Genomic DNA, 11,921 nt, shown 5'->3' on the forward strand with positions numbered 1-11,921 from the left:
TTTTTGGGTGGGTTGAGGTGCGTTGTTGTTAATGATGAGAATGATAGGATTATGTTTTATGATTTTTTTTTTTTTTGAGCAACATTTGCATTGTTTGGATTTGATTTCTTTGGTTTCTTTGGGTTGCACGGGTTTGACCCTTATGTCTTGGAGATATGAAGGGGATGGTATGGTTTATTTTGTGGATTTTCGGGAATTGGTTTCGATGTCACGATTCAAGACCGAGTGGGCCTTGCTATTGGGCCTAAAGTGGGCCCCTTCCTTACATTTTTTGATTTTTTATATTTGCAAGTATGATTAGTGCTTATTTAGTGTTAGAATAATATTTTAGGAGAAATTTTACGCCTTTATTAATTTGGAAAGTAAAGAAAACACACTGAAATAAATTAATCAATATTCTAAGGGTTCTTAGGACCATATCTAGAGCTTTATTCTTTCTATCGTCTAAAGAACTACTAGGCGTTTTGCTAAAGTGCTCTCTACGGCTCAAGCCTTGGGTTTAGTCTCGTAGAACCTTGGTCCTTCGCCTGTACTCATCTTGAACTCTATTCCTTTTGCGTTGACCCACTGACATGTCTTCACCCATCCGTTCTCGGCCTCTTCTAGTGTTGATGTAGGAGCGATTAACCGAGTTGGATTCAAACCTTCATCTTGTAGAGCTAGGGTAGTCATCACAGTCTCGTCCTCCATAGGACTCGATTCGTTAAACAATGTCCATAGAGCTTGGTTGTCCACTATTTCAGCTGTTTCAGTCTTGGTGAGGTGGGGTGCCTCATCCAAAGTATGACAGTCATGGAAAATTTCAAATCCGGGCTTTAGCAGGCCATCCTGAACGAAGGGTTCAGGGAAGTCACAGCATGGGTGTTCTTCTCCTTCCCCGGAAAACATATCGTTAAGGGTTCTTTGATATGGGGGAAGAAGGGTGGCTTGGAGTTACTAGACCTTGTGTTGGTGATGTAGCTTCAAGACGCACTAACCTTTGGTTTTCAGATCGACATCAAGTGGCAGAACCAGCCCTATGCATAAGACAAGCTAAAGTTTAGGCCCAAAGTTAAGCATTACTTAGTCTAGACTTTTGACTCTTTCTATTGGTTTTCTATTCTCACTCTTGTTGGTACACTTTTGGCTCTTCTTTTGGTCATTCTTTGGATTTTCGAAACATTTTCCCGTGACATTCAAGGTTATTTTAATTAGCATGCTCGGTTTTGGTGCCGAACATTATCGTCATAGGAGGCCTAATGACGACACAAGGAGTTGTTTAGTTTGTAAGTCGTTTTTAGAATCGAGTGCCTTTTTCATACGTCCTTGCAGCAAATCCGTTACGAATTTTTTTATTGCTACGTATACTTTGAGCACGGGTACCGAGGCTGCCGTGCCTGACCAAAAGGCCAGGCAGCAACTTCAGCGCCCAAAGCTGGCGTTGAAAATGATTGGCGCCCAGCCAGGGGCGCTGAAAATGTGTCCCTGACTGGTACTCGTATTCTGTTCGCGTATCCTTTTTCGTATATACGACTTGATTTTGCGTGTTTGCCTAATAACGTCCTTTACGCGTTGTGCGGCGTTGTGGGATCCGTTACAGGCTGTCCTGGGCGTCGCTTATTTTTGTGGCGATCGCCCAGGGTTGCGGAACACGTATTTTGGTACAACTCTTTGGCCAATTGGTGTTTATGAATGTTTGGGCAATTTTTTAGGGTCGTTGGTTTTCTAGTGTTATTTGTCACACACAACAACATAATTCGCTACACATAACTAACATTACAACATGAAGCAAAATAATATGTCACGTAGTTTATGATAGGCTTCTATGGGTAATATTTGTGCCGGCTTGGTACCTCCACTATCGTCGATCCAACACATGCCCCGGTCGGGGAAGTGCATTCACGAGAGAATTTCGTCTCAAGAGGCCTATCACGATGTAAGCCAAGGGGGCATGCACCAATGAGAGGGACCTAGTGGGCGAGCGATTTGGTTTGGGATGGGTGTACTACTAGCGAAAGTGTCGAGTGGACAACATTCGAAGCGTATGCACCCCCCGGGTGGCGATGGGTATCCTTATTCCCAACTCCCGAGATGAAACATGCCAAGGGAGCCAAGATTCGTTATGCGGTTCTGTCCGTTCACATTAATATGCTGATTTTCAGGTCGTCCCAACTTGATAGGAAAATAAACGCGGGGTAGGATCGTTTCACCCTTCGGCTATTTTGATTACCTACGAGCACGAGTCTTTCATTAACGTCCCCAGTGGAGTCGCCACTATGAGGGGGTCGAAAAAGCACGAGGCTAATGTGTAACCTCGTCCCTCGTGGGCGTGACGTTGTCAGATCAAGTGTAATTGGATTTCCTGTGAGTTTACACCCAATCGACTAGTAACATAGGAGTCGCCATTCAGTTTTTAACGACAATGAGAAAAACTGACAAAACCCGGTTATCGTGACATAAAGGGAGTGCCATTATGTTCGACCACGACGGCCATAGGTTCCCTTGTGATCCCTAGTGTGGGGATCGCTCAACGTACACCCGCAGGGCAGAGATTGAGAGTTCTGGGGACTGTAACTACCGAGAGGAGTGCTCATCGATAATACTCCAGAGGCAGGTTATCCTTACTAGCTCAGCATAAATAATTGAAGGGACATGCATTAAACTATTAAACTATTCTGAATTGATTTTAGCAATATGCAACACATAATACTAAATCGATCGTGATTATCTTATTTAGATTGATTTAAGGTACCTAGCATGATAATTCAATTGTCTAGGGTATTATCTTATTAGGCGTGATAGATCAATCAAATTAATAGTTTGACAATTTTATAAAAGGGTGATGAAAGCGATTAAATCATATGAGGGACACATTACAACACACCCTTGAGAGGTGCGTTGTGGTTCTCAGAAAACTAACCACTTGGCTTTGCTATTTCTCCTTTTATTTAGCGAATCTCGGGTTTCCAAGCAATGTTCCAGTATTTAGGCTTAAATCATCAAGAAACAAGGGGCTGGATGCGTTCTGCTCGACTTTTGGGTCGATTGCGACAGAATGCCGGATCAATTTCGCAGCGTGAGGCTTAGGCTTAAGGCTAGAGTCAATACTCAGATTATGGAATTGTGTGTTATTTTCACGTCGGTTTTAGGCTGTATTTATAGGAAAAGAGTGTGTGGAAAGATAGATTTTAAGATACGAATCCAAAAAGAATCCGGAGATAAAACGGCCCCAGGCACTTTCAGCGCCCAGGGCTGGGCGCCGAAGATTTCGGCGCCCGGATACAGGCGTTGAAAATGGGATCTGGGCCGAATTTTTATCAGATTTGGACTCTTAGAACACGGAGCTTTTTGGGAGATTTATCCGAGTCTTTTAGTGCGTATTAACTTATGATGGAATGCGTCTGGGCCCGTTACGAACTCTAGGTTCGTTAGGAATTTAATTAATACGTAACTCTTATTTTCGAATTATACCAGGAATAGAATTCCTTTGTAAATTCTATCTCTTTTAGGATTTATGTTGGAGTGCAACACCTAATTCTGACAGGTTTCTATCTTTTATGATTTTGCCACTTTTAACAACTACCTTTTATGGCAGTTACTATTCTTAGCAGGTTTCTATAAATAGCAGCTTTGGCTGAAATGAAAGGGTGATTGAGATTCGTTATCTTATAGGAGATGTGTTGCCAAGTGGAGATTTATGTTCTCATCATCGAACCTTCCCTTTCGGGAATGGGGACGAAAGTAGGCGTCTACAACAGCCGATTTATTTCGGCCTGAAATAAAGGCTTTATGAGCCTTCATTCTCTTGGCATGAGGCGAGGATAGGCGTCAGTTTTAGATAAAAAATGAGGCTGGTAGTTCCAGCGAGAAAGACGCTCTGAAAGAGGAAGGTCCTCCATTCGGATAATAGACCATTTCGTCCTCCACCATACCCAGCTAGAGGGCTTGCCCACTACCGTCTTATAAACTCGCCAGCTATACATGGTAAACCATCCCTAGGGAGAACGAGAAGAAGGAGCGATATCTACAAGTCTAACAAAAGAAGAAAAGTAAGGGGTAATGTCACTCAATGCACACTTGGCAATATAACCAAAAATATTCGCCCAAGAATTAGGGGTCAGCTGGGCTACGCCAATATCATAACCATCCAAAACGTCCATTACAAAAGGGTGCAAGGGAAACCTAAGGCCCAATCGGAAGGCGGCCGTATAGACAACAACCTCTTCCAAAGAAAGACGGTCTACAGTACTATGAGGACGAGGACACCTAAAACTAAAGCCACGAGGCAAGAGCAAGAAACGCTCAAAGTCACGTCCCTGCTCCTTTAGATACCTCAGCCATTTTCTGCTAGGGAGGATGTCAGAAGGAAATAAGTCCACATCCTCCTTTCCACGAACCATAGGAGGTTGCAAACTCCTCGTCCGAAGAACTGGAAGAGTCATCTTCGAAATCCTCACGTGGGATACGAGGACGGCAAGCCACAATCTTTCTTCTCCTTGAAGAATGAGCTGTCCTGGAACCCCCGTCTCCTGAATGAAGTGAGGAGCTAACTCCTCCCCTATTTCCCTGGGACGGGTTCAAAAAAGGAACCCTGTTTTCCCTCTCTCGTGGTGCTCCTCATGCACCTACGTTGGCCGTCTGCTTAATGCGTGTCATGCCGTCCTGCATAAGGAACAGGACGTCTGACTTAAGAAAAGAGGAAAAAGAAAGGAACAGGTACGCCATCCAGATACAAGAGAAGCGGCGACTGACAAGACGCCTCCTCAAGAAATAAAAGCATCAAAAGAAAAAATGTCAAATACATGCATAACTAAGGAAACAAGAAACTAACAAGAACTCTTACCAATAAGTGATCAAACTGCTAAAAACTGTCAGGAAAATTGTCCAGGCTCCAAGAACAACGAACGAAGAATTCAAGAACACTCAATGCAAACACAAGAAGATCTTCAAAGGGGAACTGCTTTCTCTCTCTAAAAATCTCTTTGAAATAACAAATAGCAAATGAGAGAAAATAAACGATTTCTGAAGGTTTTAAAGACAAAACCAAGCTCCAAAAAGCAACCACACGTGGAACTCCACCATGACCAGAAGGCTACCCCACATGGGCAAGGGGCACCCTCCTTGAGGGGCAAATGATGTGGCCTAAACTGTAGACTGCCACATGGCTTTATTAGGATGGCCCAATAAGGAAGCCAAAGTTCTCCTACTTGAATACTCAACTCTATACATAGTCCATATCCAAATCCAGAACAAAGGCCATCACTTAGGACCATAGGCCCATCTGATTGGTAGAGTCCCTAGTCAAATCTTGTCCGAAATTCCAAAACTTGCAGGCAAGCCCAACATGCAAAAGGCCCAACAGGTCTACTCAGATCTCCTACTATTGGACACATGTCCTAATCTCGGAAAGAATCCAATCATGCAGCCAGGGTTTAAGGATCAAATCCCAAGAAACCCTAGCACTATAAATAGTGCAGATCCCTAGGTAAACGGGGCATTCAATACATTCCCACCTACCTAAAAACTATCTTTGCTTTGCCTTCTCTCTACAATTTACTTCTCTCTCTAAGCTTATACTTACTTAGGCATCGGAGGGAATATTCCTACGGGAATATTCTTGTTTTGCAGGTTGCCAGAGAATCGTGCCAGCTCATACTTAATACCTCCGAGGAACGCGTGACACGTCATCACCGGAAAAGATCCCACAACAATTATTATTAACAAAAAAAAGTAACATAACAAAAACGAAATTAACCGTAACTAAAATAAAATTAATTGTAACTAATACGAAATAAATCTTAACTAAAACAAAAATAACCAAAACTTTTACAGTCATTAACTAAACCATAAAATCTTGGCCTCACGACGACTGTCAGTGCCGCAAGCCAATGAATCTTGCCGGTGACGTTTTGTTGTTCCTCCGCGTTGCAGTCGGCCACCAACAGGAATCTTGCTCGCCAACGACTCCTTAGCCTGCATCGCTTCAATCACAACCTCTTGTTAAGAAATCTACATCGCACCACCGCCAACGCCTGCCATATCCACCTTGGACTCTGCACACAAGGGGAGGAAAAGGAAGAGATCAGAGGAAAAGAAAGGGAGGAAAACAAAAAAACGATTCACAAGCAAGACCAATTACCGATCATATTTTTCGATCAGAAAAGCAGGTAATAGCCAATCATCACTTCGATCGCGGCTCCTGTTCCTTCGTGTCTCCTCAATGATAGCGCCGGAGACGTTAGGAATCCAGCACTCAATCGAAAAAATTAAAATCGACAAATTAATCAAAAACCTAAACCTACTGAAGAAGAATGGAGAAGAGAGATGTAAGATTTACCACATTTCTTGCGATGACGAGGACAAGGCATGACGACGACGGCGGCGATGAAACATTACGATGTGATTACCTCATTTAGAAACTTAGCCGCTGCCGCTGCCGCTCCTCGTCGAATCAACCGCCTTCCAGCTTCAAAGCCGCCGAATTCTTGTTCTCTAATCTTGTCGGAGGAAAATTTGAGCGGCGAGGTTAAGGAGAGGGAGGGAGGCAGAGAGTTTGAGCGGCGAGGTTGATGAGAGAAGGGGAGGCGGATAGGGTTTGAGGAGAGAGAAAGAAGCAGGGAGTTTAGGAGAGAGATCTACTACTAGAAAAGCCCTGGTTTCTAGACGCTGGGAGCTCGACACCGGGTTATGAGCGTTGGTGGAAAAATTATTTTCCGCTATTCGTCGACGCTTTATGTCGTCCAGGATTAGCTCGACATATTTTGGCGTCGCGAGTACACGTGCAATCCACGTGATGTTGGCTTATTAGGTACGTACATGTTGCCCCAGCTTCACTTTGTTTGGAAAAGAAAAACCGCCCCGTTGAATATCACTCACCGCCTCTCATCTCCTGCTCAAATATCTCGGATCTACTCTACTCTCATCGGAATTGTAAGTTCTTTCACGTATTTTCCGCATCTGTCTCTCTTGGTGTTGTATTTCGTTGTCTCACCTTTCCATTTTCTTTTAAAAAAATTGATTCTCTAAATTTGTAGATCTTGTTCGTCATATCAATGGGTTTAACATCTTCTACCTTATAGGACTTGTGAAAGGTAACATATTTTGTTTGTTTAAGATTTCGTTTATTGTTTATTGTTTAATTTTTCAATTTTCATTCTATTTTTCGAAATCTGAATTTATAGGGTTTAGGTATTTATTTGCAGTTGAATCATATTGTTTGATTTTCTCATTTCATATAATTGGTTTAGATTTGAGTAATTTTGAGTAAACTTTAAATTGGGTTTAGATTTGTCTACGCTGAGTAGAAATACAAAGGAGAAAAGGACATATCCAAACTGGCTAGAGTTACAAAAGTCCGCCTACAGCCATATAGTATATGGGCTACAGTAACAAATATGGTATTTTAGAAATTTCACACTTGCTGACTGGGATATGCTCTAAATACTTGATGACTGGGATTGGATGACTAAGCAGAAATTTGGTGACTGGGATGATGGTATACGTATACATACACTTTTGAATACGTATAACATTTCGAGGACAACCGAAGAGTATGAACTATGAAGAGGAAGAGAGAGAAACTATTGTCTTTCTGGAAAGAGAGAGAAAGCACCGGCACCGAGCTCCCCGATTTTACCTTGCAATTCCAATGCCATTCCCGTCGTTGTTCTGCCACCGGCACCGAGCTCCGCGAATTTCATCACATAAGCAATACTGATTTCTGAAAACCTTTGAAAAAGAAGATCGCCGGGATTTTTTTTAAAGCTTGAAGGTAAGTGAAATTGAGTTCTTTAGAGAAATTTTAGGGTTAATGCATTTAATTAGGGTTCAACATTATAGAAGTTCGTGTTATTTTAGAGAAAATCTTGTTTTTTTCCTGTATATAGGGTTTTTAAGATTTTTTGGTTAATTAGGGTTTTAAATTTTTCATTGTTGTTTATCGATTGGAATTTTCTCTATCATTTTTGTTTTTCTTAGGGTAATTTGTGATTTTGAATAGTTCATAGTCTTGATATAGTGATTATGGTGATACTTGTGATGATTTTTGGTTGCTTGATGATGGAAAACTGCACGAATTACGTTTTTGGAAGGGTTAGGAGTAACTTTTTTTGGATTGGGATTGAAGAGTGGATTGGAGGTATCCTAACCTTTGATTAATTCCACTCATATTGCATTTTATTCACTGTTGGTTTGCAATTGTGCGCATCTACTAAGGAATCAAGTATCTATTAATTTGAGATATCTGCTGCAATAGAAGATATAATTTCTAAATGAAGGTCAAAGAAAGCAAGACCTATATCTAATTTCAGTTCTTTGCACATTATTGTTACATTAGTCAGTTATTAGCTTATGTTATGGATGGTCTGCTCAAACTTGCAAGAAATTCAACTCTTTAGCATCATCTGATGCTTTGTGGGAGCCTATTTGTAGAAGAGATTGGTCCCCGCTTGTATTGATTTCCTTAAATCTTCATGTTTTATTGCTAATTATGATGAGGTTAATTATATACCATGGATGAAGGTGAACCAATAGAAATGGTCTGGCTCAACTTGCCCAATTACAACCTCTAGAAGTCCTGCATACCATTTCTATCGAGTTTGAACCGATAGAAATGGTCTGGCTCAACTTGCCCAATTACAACCTCTATAAGTCCTGCATATCTATTATCTAGTATTGCTGTTGTCTTCCAGAATATAATACATTCCCACATAATTTATGCACAGCAGATATGCAGTAAGATTGTCTGAGGCACATGTTTAATCATGGTGGCTCACTAACCCATAATTTCTGTCACAAATTAATAAAATCCCATTAATTTAGTGCTTTACTTCCATAATTGAAAGATTAGTAAGATTACTCGATCATAGAATTAGGATTGAGGGAACCACGTATTAGAATATCCAATGAATCTGACAACATTATTAGGAAAATGTCAACTTATACCTCTAGTTTTAGCCAAATCCTTTCCAAAGGAAGAAAATTTTCTAACTTACAATCAAACAGAACCAAAATTTTGTGAGAAAAATTTATGCTTTACTTTTGCAGTCGATTTTAATTAACGAAATGAGTTCTGCATTACATGGTTGAGACTTGAACTAGTAGTAAGTTAGTAATGAGTCCACTATTTCCCAAACTCTGTTATCCGAGCACCAGCTTGGTTAATTGTCGGAATGTGTACTCGAATGAGCTGATTTTACGCGCTCATTCTATTACTTTTATTAGTTGCACTTTTATTAGTTGCATAGCTTACCATGTCTCTCTATCTATTGCAGTTTCCTATTTCTGTTTCTCGAAAGCTATGGTGTGAGGAGAGAGACTGATAGTTTAAAAACTGCTTCAGGTCAGACGCAACCTTGACCAAGCGTAGACCCATTAGAGATCCCTCTTTTTTCACAGCTTTACAGTTCCCTCTTTTTTAAGCTTTACATTTCCCATTGGAGCTCCCTCTTTTGACCAAGGTCAGACCCCTTTCTTGTGCTCCCTCTTTTTTCCCAGCTTTACAGTTCTTGTTGTGGGCTGTTTTTTTCCCCTTTTCATTGGTGATTCTTTTGTAGGACCCATTAGAGCCAGTTATGCCGTTTACCAAGCCTCTTGTTCCAGACAAGCTGGCAGCTGCTGAGTATGGTAGGGGACTAGGGATTTAGGTTCAAATGTTCAATGTAGGTAGGTTGTCTTCAGAGTCAGGAACACAAACACATTCTTCAGCTTCAAATAGATAATTGTTTACCAAAGTGACAAGGCAACATGAGAACTGCTAGATGCCCTAACACTAGGATAATTTATCTTAAGCCTACCTCTATAGGCTCCATCGGTTTGTTGAAACTTATTGTCATGTGATCAGATGCCCCTAAGTCTGTAATTCATTCATCCAATACAGCCAAGCCTGTTACATTTCCATCGATTTTCATTTCTGATTAGATTTTGTTAATGGAGGAAATCGCTTCAGAAGTTGTTAAAGCTGTTGAGTCGTGAATGTAACACAAGTATTTTCCACTGGCCATTAGCATTGACAGCAACTCTTTTCCTTGCTTTAAGCTTTGTTGCATTTGTTCCCAGATAATGACTCTTTAGGCTTGACTCTTTTTCGTGTTTTGTACGTAAGATGTCACCTGGAATGAACAATCACAGTTTCAGCATTTATCTACTAAGTGACCTTACTTCAGACAACTCATAGTCCTCTGGACCTGGAAAATCACATGCATTCCGTTGGAGAATTGGTCTAGGGGGGAGAATCAAATTTGATAGATGGAATCCACTTATGCATACACCGGTCAATTAAGGAGATTCCTTATACTTGTCTCCAAGATAATAGCCCTAACACAGTTTATGTAGCCAGGGTTAGATTTCTGTATAATCTGGTTTGAGCTTCTCTTTAAAAATGCGGGAACCAAGTTGTTGCTAAGTTGTCCTTGATTAACCAGCATGTGCCGAATGCTAATTTGTTGCTTACTCACCATTACATTGGCAATATGCAGTTTTCCTTACAGGTAGAACTTTGTCTAAACTAAAGAAGTGCATGTTAGCTTATGATACATATGAATAAACATAAATCATGCGGAAAAGCCATAAAGTCAGGAAATATATTATTTACACATAATCATTTATCATAATTCAGATGCATACACTTTGTAGCGTGCCCTCCCTAGCTGCGCCCGAACCGAACAAGAACAAGTCTTTAGGACTCCAAGTGTCGTCCCTCCGTAGATAGTCCACAACACGTCCGGATCCGCCTTAAGCTTGACCAACTAGAATCGCCCTTAAGGTTACTTAGGATTTTCGGCTATTTTGGGTTGCAAGTGTGTGGCTGATTTTTGCTTAAAAATCTTACCTTTGAATACTTCAAAATCATCTGTTAAATATGTGACCCTAGGCCCTTATTTATAGAGTTTATGGAAAGGAATTATAATCCTACTAGGATATGGATTTATTAATTAGAATCCTAATAGAACTCTAAATAATAAATTTAATCTTTTAGGATTAGGATTTAATCAATGCACGAATTCCGATAGGATTAGGATTCGTTACGAACACGAGCACACGCACACGCATGCACGCCCGTACGCAGGCCTTGCGGCCCACGCCGAGCGCACAGCGCATGCGGCCTTGCAACCCATGAGCTTCGTGCGCGCCTGCCAGTGCTTGGTTGGGCCTGGCCTTGCGCTTGGCCTGGTCGAGCACTTGGCGTGTGGCTTGCTTGGCCGAGGCTAGGCCAACGCCAAGCAAGCCTCGTCCGATGCTAATTCGTACGATACGCTTTGCGATGAAATTCCCGATTCCGGAATTCATTTCCGATACGAACAATATTTAATATTTTCGATTCCGGAATTAATTTCCGTTTCAAACAAATATTTAATATTTCCGTTTCCGGAATTATTTTCCGATTACGATAATATTTCCGATTCTGACAATATTTCCGTTTCCAGCAATATTTCCGATTCCGGCAATATTTCCATTTCCATTAATATTTTCCGATACGTACCATGTTTTCGTTTCCGGCAACATCTACGACTTGGATAATATTTATATTTCCGATACAATCCATATATCCGTTTCCGGCAATATCATCGTTTCCGGAATATTCATTTGCTTGCCTTTGACGATTTTAGCTCCCACTGAAACCAAGATCCGTCGATTCTGAATATCCATAGATGGAATATTTAATGCCATTAAATACTTGATCCGTTTACGTACTTTTTGTGTGACTCTACGGGTTCAGTTAAGAGTAAGCTGTGGATTAATATTATTAATTCCACTTGAACTGAAGTGGCCTCTAGCTAGGCATTCAGCTCACTTGATCTCACTGAATTATTAACTTGTTAATTAATACTGAATCGCATTTATTAGACTTAACATTATATGCATACTTGGACCAAAGGCATTATTTCCTTCAGTCTCCCACTTGTCCCTTAGGGACAAGTGTGCATTTCCTAATTCCTTTGTCG

The 11,921-nt window shown here is 41.0% G+C and overlaps 1 long non-coding RNA gene across 1 annotated transcript; it reads left to right on the forward strand.

The window, feature by feature from the left end:
* Positions 1–7,461: 7,461 nt before the first annotated feature.
* Positions 7,462–11,707, forward strand: LOC110778609 (uncharacterized). The gene is made up of 3 exons (XR_002530885.2): positions 7,462–7,750; positions 9,252–9,437; positions 9,534–11,707. It is a non-coding gene; the product is annotated as an uncharacterized lncRNA (long non-coding RNA).
* Positions 11,708–11,921: the final 214 nt, after the last annotated feature.

Source organism: Spinacia oleracea, chromosome 2 (assembly GCF_020520425.1).
Source record: "Spinacia oleracea cultivar Varoflay chromosome 2, BTI_SOV_V1, whole genome shotgun sequence".
Lineage (NCBI taxonomy): Eukaryota > Viridiplantae > Streptophyta > Magnoliopsida > Caryophyllales > Amaranthaceae > Spinacia > Spinacia oleracea.